The sequence below is a fragment of the Chelon labrosus genome, assembly GCF_963514085.1.
Source record: "Chelon labrosus genome assembly, chromosome: 23".
In the NCBI taxonomy this organism is placed as follows: Eukaryota; Metazoa; Chordata; class Actinopteri; order Mugiliformes; family Mugilidae; genus Chelon; species Chelon labrosus.
Window position 1 is genome coordinate 20,764,271 of NC_140356.1, and position 10,284 is coordinate 20,774,554.

Consider the following 10,284-nt stretch of genomic DNA (forward strand, 5'->3'; position numbering starts at 1 on the left):
GAATCCTGTCTCCATGAAAGAGTGGACATGGTCTGTAGAGATGCTGAGGTAGGAGCTACGAGTCAAAGGAACATCCACATGACTAGAAGGACCCAAGGTCTACCAGCAGAACATGGACTAAAGATCACTCTGCCTCCACTGGCTTGTAGTCTTCTACCCATAATGCATCCTGGTGTTCTGCAGGTAAGATCCATCAGACCAGAACTGGTTTTGAGCTTCCATCAGAGGTTAAGGGTGCATAGATCCCCTGATTGGTCTGAGATCCACTGAGTCTTCTGAATCCTTTCTTCGGAAGAAGAACAACACGCTCTGGTTCTCCTCCTTCCTTAGGCCACTGTTGACCAGTACTGACCACTGCAGACCAGGAATACCCCAAGAACTGCAGTTCTGGATTAATTAAATGAGTGAAAGATTTGAGAAGAGTTACTTATAGTGAATGAAACTGTTGTGTTTAATGAATTAATGTAATTCTAGTTTGTGATGTTCTCTGTGTTCCAGTGGTACAGGGTCAGAATGGTTATGGAGTGACTTACACTTCTACTCAGATCTGTGCTGTAAAAGGAACAACAGTGGAAATAAACTGCAGCTACACATACCCATCCAGAGTAGATGGTGTTACTACGACTGTTGAGAACAAAGTCTGGTTCAAAGGTTCTGATGAAGAACCTGATGATCTGACCACAGACTCCATGTATTCAGGTCGTGTGATGCTCAGTCATGATAAGAACATCTGCACTCTGAGAATCTCAGACCTGAGAGAGAGCGACTCAGCTCAGTACAAGTTCAGATTCATAACAAACCAAGCAGGAGGGAAATATACTGGTTCACCTGGAGTCACTCTGACTGTCACAGGTAAGATTTCATTCATATGATCAACATCTAGCAAACACTACATGAACATGGCTGTGTTTCTGAATGTCTGTAGTGTTTCTGTTCTTTCTGCATCAAATCAGATCTCCAGGTGCAGGTATCTCCTTATGGTAACAAGGCAAAGTTGAGTTGTCAAAGCAGTTGTCTGATAGAGTATCCTTCCTGCATCTGGTACGAAAATGGACGTGAAATGATCGGGGGAAGTTTTAGTCGTTTTGAAAAAAACAACTTATTCAACAGTTATTCATGTGCATTTAAGAGATATGAGGATCTTCACTCTCCATTAATCTGTAAGTTTTAATAGAAACTTACTTCACCTTAACTGTATATAGGTTTTAACATGGGTTGGATATTAATGTCCTGTTCTTACTGTTAATCTTACAACTCCACTTTCATCCTTGATCTTCCAGGTCTTGATGGTCAATACTGCAACAAAGTGATTTACAACAAGAGAAGAATCTGTTCCCTCAAAGGATCATCAGTGGACATTTCTTGTACTTACAACAGTTATCATTTAGACATGAAATCAAAGTTGTGGTTCCGTCGTGATCGTAGTCATCAGTCTGAGGACCTCAGTAAAGACTCTCAGTATTCAGGTCGTGTTCAAGTCCTAGAAACAACGGCAGGACGCTCCACTCTGAGAATCAGAGACCTGAGAGAGAGTGATTCATCTGAGTATCTCTTCAAATTCACAACACAATGGTTTGAATGGAGCAGTATTTTACCAGGAACAACTCTGACTGTCACAGGTACTAATCAACACTAACTGTGTTTGTGGATGTATTTCTTCTTTTTGACATTAACGTTGTGTTGTCGTGTGCAGCTCTGCAGGTGGAGGTGACCAGAATAATATCAGTCCATCAGTTTGATACTGAGGCAGAGCTCAAGTGTCTCAGCAGCTGCAGTCCAGCTGACCATGTTTCCTACGTCTGGTTCAAGAACAAACAGAACATCAGGACACAGCAAACTTCTACTTTGACAGTCAACTTTTCTCCTGGAGACATTGTCTCCTGTGCTTTCAGAGGACATGAGGATCAGCAGTCTCCTTCAGTGTGTGAGTTTACTTCAACTTTATTCCTGAATGAAATGTGTTCAAAGAATTCAGTGGTTGTGTTGAAGTGGAGGTTGATCAACACTGGAAGACTCAGTTTCCTTCACTTAAGTCCCTGAGTGAGCTGTGAAGACATCCTGTCCTTTGATGGAGAATGACATTAGGTGATTGAGCAAGTTCCTCAAGAAACATATTTTAGGTTCAAGACATGAAAACACTTATCCAAAAGTCTTTAAAACAGGCTACTGGACTTGTAGAGTTTTTGAGAGGACATTTCACCACTCATCCGAGTAGCTTCTTCAGTTCTAAGGGACTGGTGGGAATTTGACTTTTAAATAGGAAACTGTGTGGGTATTACCCATGAGAAACTTGCTTGACTAATTTCTGTCAACAACCAGCAACTGGTGCAGCTAGAGTCTATTAACAACTAGATACTTACCTGTTGTTGAAAGGGGCACTGTTTGTCCCTGTCCTCTCTCCCTTTGAATGGTGCTCTAACGACCTATTATGAGTCAGAGTCAAGTCAAGTAACTTTCTGATGGGTTACACCCACAGAGTTTCCTCAGCGTCTTCCCAAAAACCTCTACAACTCGAGTTGCCGTTTTTAAACGCTTTTTGGAAATACCATGCCCTGGATGACTGACAACCTTCACAGACACATGAAAACACTTATTATGATTAATTAAGGTGACATTACTGTAAAGTAGTGCGGTGGATGGATGGGTGGAACAGCACTGATCACTATAATGTGCTGTTTCTCACTAACAGGCTTTTATTTAAAAAATGCACCACATGGATTATTCTCAAACCATAAGTGGTGATGTTTGAGTAATTGACCTTTGGCTAAGCCCCGCCCCCCTTAGTTACTGTTGCTACGTCCGACATTCTCTTCTGGGCTCGGGTTTTCTGGTTATCTATAAGGCTCTGGTATCAAAATCAAGGAGCAACACTGTTCATGCAAAGCTGGGTACGTCTCTATTCACTTCTATAATCGTTATTACGAAGCAAACGGACTAACGTTGCGCACGTATAACGTTGTATTTCTTCAGCGTGTGTTAGCGTATCAACAACGATGCAACTTAAGCTGTAACGGTGATGTTTTGGTTAGCTCCACAGGGTTTTGCGCGCACATCATTGGGTTTATCCATACCCTGGATGCTGGATATATATCGACAGTATAGCCTGCCGAGACCGAAAATATGAGACGCCTGCGTTAAAGTCAATGGAGCGCTGTGGAAAAAGTGTCGGACCCTTGTGGGAGCTCTCTTGGCTGTGATTGGTCAATCTACATTCTAGGGCGGGGCTTAGCCAAAGGTCAATTGCACCAACCAAAGACAACTGCATTTCCACTGCAGGGGTGCAGAGGTGTATACTATCTAGCCTTGTTTTCTTTCTTTGTTTTCATTATTAGCTTCTTTTAGTCTTCTGCTACATTAACCCAAAATCTTCCATTCATGTTTCTATCAACACACATCCAGACCAATGTTGAAGACTTGTCTCCATTGTCCTCCAGATCCTCCAAAGCTTCCTTCTGTATCAGTGACTCCTTCTGCTGAGATAGTGGAGTTCAGTTCAGTTACTCTGACCTGTAGCAGTGATGCTAACCCAGCAGCTAACTACACCTGGTACAAGAACCAAACCCTGGTCATTGAAGAACCACAGCTTGTCTTCAGCTCCATCCAGTCCTCTGACTCTGGAGAGTATCACTGTACAGCTGAGAACGTTCTGGGCAGAAGATCATCTGAAAACATTCATGTCAACATGAAATGTGAGTTTCACTTTGTTGAGTCCTTGACTCTTCGACTACGGAGAGGTTTTTCATCAGAGTTTTACAATCACAAGGCAAAGACCATAATGATCCAATTCAACAGAAATCTCCAGCAGAGCACATAATGAGATGTGTAAACCATCACATAGCCCATTTTGATCCAGTTTACCCAGAGGTGGCAAAAGTATTCACATTCTGTACTTAAGTAAAAGTATGGATACTTGTGTAAAAAACACTCTGGTAAAAGTAAAAGTACTGATTCAACCCCTTTACTCAAGTAAAAGTAAGAAAATACAGGCTCTGAAATGTACTTAAGTAAAAAGTAAAAATTATTTTGCCATTAATGAAACAATTCATCCGTAGATAATTTTGCAAAATGAAAAAGTTCTAGCAGAATAATCTAGACTTAACTGACCAGATGTCCTGCATGAGCATCTGGATAATTTTTAATAATAAATTGAGTGTTACTGGGTTGTTGTTTTTAGCTAGTGTTAGCTATAAACTATCAAAATGATGTGTTTCCATAGCATTGCTAACGTTGTAAACTAGCTTCCAAAAGAATTCTCAAAAAGCTAATGATAGCAACAGAAACCACACCATACCTGAATTTGTTGTATTTTTTCTTCACATTAGACCAGTAGTTCTCAAATAGTGGGGTCAGGTGGACTTTCAGTATTACTGTCTTTATTGATGCTTGAACAATAAACAAGCCTTCGGTCACTAGGTGGCAGCAGAGCTCAAACTAACCAACAGGCTGTCTGTTGAAAACAGTAGAAGAAGAACACAGGAAGCGCATCGTCAACTTTCCTTCTCAAGTCCGATGCTCTCGTCATGTCCAATCATGTCACGTCTTTTACGTCTTGTCATCCGTGGAGGTTAAAAAAGTACCGAGCCTGTTTTTCAAATGTAAGGACTAGAAAGTACAGATATTTGTTTACAAATGTAGGGGGTAAAAGTGAAAAGTCGTCAGAAAAAGAAATACGCAAGTAACGTACAGATACCTGAAAAGTCTACTTAAGTACAGTAACGAAGTATTTGTACTTCGTTACTTGCCACCTCTGAGTTTACCACAGATGAACCCCTACTGACAATCACAGGAGAAATCCTGTAGGAACTTGCTATTAACCAAAGTTTGTCCCGGATTATCTGGTAATGTCAGATGTTTACAGATCCCATAAAATCTGAGAGATTACATCAGTACTTTCTAATAATTTTGTTATCATTTATGTTTCTGGGTCTCCTCCAGATCCTCCAAAGCTTCCTTCTGTATCAGTGACTCCTTCTGTTGAGGTAGTGGAGTTCAGTTCAGTGACTCTGACCTGTAGCAGTGATGCTAACCCAGCAGCTAACTACACCTGGTACAAGAACCAAACCCTGGTCATTGAAGAACCACAGCTTATCTTCAGCTCCATCCAGTCCTCTGACTCTGGAGAGTATCACTGTACAGCTGAGAACGTTCTGGGCAGAAGATCATCTGAAAACATTCACATCAATGTGAATCGTATGTGAATATACAGCTTCAGTCCATTAACGTCTTTGCATTTTATCTCCAGTTCTCACTCTGTACCTGATGTTTGGCCTAGATTATTTGGTAATGTGAGGTGTTTCCAAACTGATACTGATAAGTAATCTGAAACTAAATGTATTAGACTTTGTCCAAAGAGTCCCCCAAAGCTAAAGACAACCATCTTAATATCATCCATTCATTCATTCATCTTCTGTACCCGCTTATTCCTTTTAAGGGTTGCGGGGCCAGCTTAATATCTTAGTATTTTAATATATTTAACAATGACATAAAATATAATAACCATAATACCTGTTAAACATCAGCATATTCATTCTGACATTGGGACCATGGTATGAACTTAGACCCACCACAAACAGAGGAAGAAACTTTTCATACCAGCAGGTAGCAGTAAATAAGAAGAAGAGCTACTACTAGCATGGAGGCTAGGAAGCTAGGAAGAGCTATAGAGCATTCCTCTTCTCAATCAGCTGATCAGCTCATCAACACAAGTAGTTGTGATTTCTTCCTCTCTATTCTTTTTCTTTAACATAGTTAAAAATTCTTCCATAGTAATATTGAAGACCTGTCTCCATTGTCCTCCAGATGCTTCAGAGCTCCCCTCCTTATCTTTTCTGATTCCTCCAAAACTGATGAATATCATCAGGTTGACTCTGGTTGTCCTGACATCACTGTTGATTCTGCTGCTCATCTTGATTCTGTGGATGAGGTAAAAGAATAAATATCCATCAGTTCCAACACTGCTATTTTATTTCTTCTGCAGATTTAATTTTATTTTAAGAAACATAAATTTAATTTTCTTAAATACTGAATTTGTTTTAATGTTTTTTAATTCAGGAAGAAGAAAACTGTGAGCTCAAAGTCTGAACAGAATGACTCTGTAGAGATGATAGAGGTGATTATAATATGTTTATAATAAAACACTATTTAAATGCACTGGAAAGGCTTTTGTTTTTGAGAATTGTTCCTGATTGAATTTATGAAATTAGATGACTTAAGCTAATTACTGTAAAACATGTTAATATTTAATGATTGAAGCTCTTTTAATCTCATTATTTCCTCTCTTCTCATCAGGTAACCTCTCATCCTGATCATGAGAACATGAATGTTGACAGAGAGGAGAGCTGTGAAGTTCAGTCGTCCACTGTAAATTTTGGAAGAATGACAAGAATGAGATTTAAATAATGATCTGAACTGAGGTAGCATACTCTGAGGAAGACTGACCTCTACTTTCTAAGATGATTCAAAGTCCAGGAAGACTGAATCCCACATAATTCAGTTCTGAACATGTTAGAACTCAGCCACACATATATAGGAGAGGCTACAATCTAAACACTCACAATGTTGTTTTGTTCTGACTTTGCTCATGTTCAAGTCCACACAGACACACATCATTTGTTCTTCACTTACATCAGTTTGTATATTGTGTGTTTCACATTTATTATCTTTGAATAAATGTTTTTAAATATGTAAGCTGGTGTGTTTAATGTTGAACAAGAGGAAACGTTACCATCCTCTACTACAGAGAACTCTAAAACCCTTCAACTTCTAATTACTATTGATGAGGTCATTTTGATTATTATTTCATTAATAGTTGACTGGAATTCCAACATTAGATTATGTTATGAGACTGATCTGAATAACACTCTGGTCCAACAATAGTACTAACTGTCTGTCTGAGGCGCAACAAAAGTGAAATGTATTTTTCTGTCGTTGATCTTTCATGAGCTGAGGTTGCTGTTATTAATTATTTTACTTATTTTTGGTGTTTTGATATTAATTATGAGCTAAATTCATATGACTGACATAGTGTTGCCTCAGTTATACAGTAGTCAGTCCAAGGGAAGAAAGTTAGAGGTTAAACTTAACGTACACTGATAAAAGAGATCATACAAGTTGTAGGGAAGGAACAGAAATGTATTTAAACAAAATAAATCTTGGAGCGTCTCAGAGAGCATGTTATGAGGAGTGATTTTTATATTTCTCTGAATCTATGATCTTTTCTTGGTTTGCTCAGTCTGACTTCAGGTTGCTGCTTACTCCTCTATGATAAACTCAATAAAGAAAAACATTTACTGCTGTTAAATGTGTCGAGCTAATATCACACTCATCTAACACTAAAAGAACATGGAGTCTGGAAGCTTCAGTAAAAGTGAAGCGACTGTGTAACATCCTCTTAAAGAATGAGTTCGCTGAGATAAAAGTAGCTGCAGACGGACTTGACTGATTTACAACAGGAACCAGGTCAGTTTCAACTCTCAGGATCTTTTCTTTAACGAGGAACTGTTCACTGTCCTCGACACCTTGATGAGTAACTGCACTAGTGAGGCTTCATTGTCTGTATTAGTTTTTTGGGGGGATGAACGGACCCTTTAGCAGACAGTGGAGGAGTCAATGATGAAGCCTCCATCTTTAACACTGAAGCTTCATCGGTGTAACATCAGAGACAATGAATCATACAGAGAACACTAAAGGTCATGTAGTTTTATTGGAGCAATAAAATATGTTCAACCTCAGGATAATGTTTATCGTCATTCACAAGAAGAATGACTGTTACCAGCCTCTAGTGTGTAGAACTACAGAATCCTTCATCTTTTAATACTTACTGATGTGGTCATTTTGATTAGGCTTATTATATTAATTTTTGATAAGTTTCCAAATTAGAAAATGTTGTGAGAAAAGCACAGGTTCATGTAGAAGGGAAACCTTCAGAGCTTTTTCTCTATTAATGGTATCTTGTTGGTTAGATGAGGTGTTGGAGGTTTGGTGATGAGCTCATAAATCAACCAGCTGTTGTCACGTATCTATATTTCAGTTCTGTATTTCTTTATCATAGTAATATATATAATGGTACTTTGAGGTTTATAATCAACAGTCAGGTCTTTTTTATGTCATCACACTGAAATTAGAATAACCATAAAGAAGCATCTCTCTGCATATTTTAATATTAACACTTCAATACATGAAGAGTTTATCTACCAACGTCTGCAGAATAAAGGAACCAACACTTCTTTGTCATTTCTGTCGTCGGTGTAATATTTCTGAGTGTGGTCACCAGCACACTGCTTTGAACTTTTGTACTTTTTCTCAACTTTACTTTCTATTAAGCACCTTCTGAGACCTTGTGGTTTGACAAATAAGTCATTAAATAGAGTGTTAACATGTTAATACTTTGTTTGGGCCAACAGGTTGTTCCATTGTTTTCTAATTGGTTCTCTGAAATCTTACCTATCCATAGAGACCTGGGTCATACATATGGACCTAATATGTTTAGATATATTTTGTCTGTTTAGAAGAACTTTGACTCCCCGCATCCTAGGGTTGAAGAGGTTAAAGTGTTGGACATCGATCAGAAATCTTATCAAGGTGCCGTCATTATATGGTCTGATCTAAATAACTTGGGCCAGGCTTATTAAGTGTACTTGAGGTTGTATGAGGTTTTGTCTACTATGAATTAAGATCTATTTCTGCTCTCCGTTTGTTCACATACATGAATAATGTAAAGAGGAAGAAAGACAGAGTTAACACTGTCATCTCTAAATCGAAATGAAGAACAAACTGTCTTTAAACACCTTGACCAGGAAATGTGTGTTGTCTTTAACTCAGACTCTGTTTTACTGATGAATGTGAGGAGCAGCGATGAATTTAACTGCAGCAACGACTGGATTCTTTGTCTTCCTTCTCTCTGTGTCAGGTACTGTACGTCTACATTAATATTTCAAGAAAAACTTTATTTAGACTTATTATTATATATGACTTTAATTATAAGAGACTTTTACCGTTGTTTGACACTTGTCTTGAGTTTCTATTCACACTCTGCTCAAATCATCCTTCTAGTTGGTTTTATCTAAACTCTCATCTTTGTCTGAACATGTTCAATAAACTCCATCATCAATAAACAAACCACTGATCTTCATGTTCCTCATCTACAGATAGTAGACTGTTGTGTTTAATGAATGAATCTGATTCTAGTTTGTGATGTTCTCTGTGTTCCAGTGGTACAGGGTCAGAATGGTTATGGAGTGACTTACACTTCTACTCAGATCTGTGCTGTAAAAGGATCAACAGTGGAAATAAGCTGCAGCTACACATACCCATCCAGAGTAGATGGTGTTACTACTGTGGAGAACAAAGTCTGGTTCAAAGGCTCTGATGAAGAACCTGATGATCTGACCACAGACTCCATGTATTCAGGTCGTGTGATGCTCAGTCATGATAAGAACATCTGCACTCTGAGAATCTCAGACCTGAGAGAGAGCGACTCAGCTAAGTACAAGTTCAGATTCATAACAAACCAAGCAGGAGGGAAATATACTGGTTCACCTGGAGTCACTCTGACTGTCACAGGTAAAATTTCATTCATATGATCAACATCTAGCAAACACTACATGAACATGGCTGTGTTTCTGAATGTCTGTTGTGTTTCTCTTCTTTCTGCATCAAATCAGATCTCCAGGTGCAGGTATCTCGTTATAATTACAAGTTACAGTTGAGTTGTCAAAGCAGTTGTCTGATAGAGAAGGTCCCGTCCTACATCTGGTACGAAAATGGTCGTGAAATGATCGGGAAAACTTTCAATCGTATTGAAGTCAAAGACTATCGGAACAGTTATTCATGTGCATTTAAGAGATATGAGGATCTTCACTCTCCATTAATCTGTAAGTTTTAATAGAAACTTACTTCACCTTAACTGTATATAGGTTTTAACATGGGTTGGATATTAATGTCCTGTTCTTACTGTTAATCTGTACAACTCCACTTTCATCCTTGATCTTCCAGGTCTTGAAGGTCAATATTGTTACAAAGTGAATTACAACAAGAGAAGAATCTGTTCCCCCAAAGGATCATCAGTGGACATTTCTTGTACTTACAGCAGTTATTATTCAGTCATAGAATCAAAGTTGTGGTTCCGTCGTGATCGTAGTCATCAGTCTGAGGACCTCAGTAAAGACTCTCAGTATTCAGGTCGTGTTCAAGTCCTAGAAACAACGAGAGGACACTCCACTCTGAGAATCAGTGACCTGAGAGAGAGTGATTCATCTGAGTATCTCTTCAAATTCACAACACAAA